The sequence below is a fragment of the Oncorhynchus nerka genome, unplaced genomic scaffold (assembly GCF_034236695.1).
Source record: "Oncorhynchus nerka isolate Pitt River unplaced genomic scaffold, Oner_Uvic_2.0 unplaced_scaffold_1751, whole genome shotgun sequence".
In the NCBI taxonomy this organism is placed as follows: domain Eukaryota; kingdom Metazoa; phylum Chordata; class Actinopteri; order Salmoniformes; family Salmonidae; genus Oncorhynchus; species Oncorhynchus nerka.
Window position 1 is genome coordinate 74,826 of NW_027039575.1, and position 350 is coordinate 75,175.

Consider the following 350-nt stretch of genomic DNA (forward strand, 5'->3'; position numbering starts at 1 on the left):
CTGAGGGAGAGAGAGGGCTCAGAGTCAATGTCTGTGGCCTCTATCCGACCAACACTGGTGTTCATAGGAGTCAGCTGAGGGAGAGAGAGGGCTCAACACTGAGTGTCAATGTCTGTGGCCAACACTGGTGTTCTATCAGCTGTGGGAGAGAGAGAGGACCAACACTGGTGTTCATAGGAGTCAGCTGTGGGAGAGAGAGAGGACCAACACTGGTGTTGACAGGAGTCAGCTGTGGGAGAGAGAGAGGACCAACACTGGTGTTCATAGGTTCCAACACTGGTGTTCAGGAGTCAGCTGTGGGAGAGAGAGAGGACCAACACTGGTGTTGACAGGAGTCAGCTGTGGGAGAG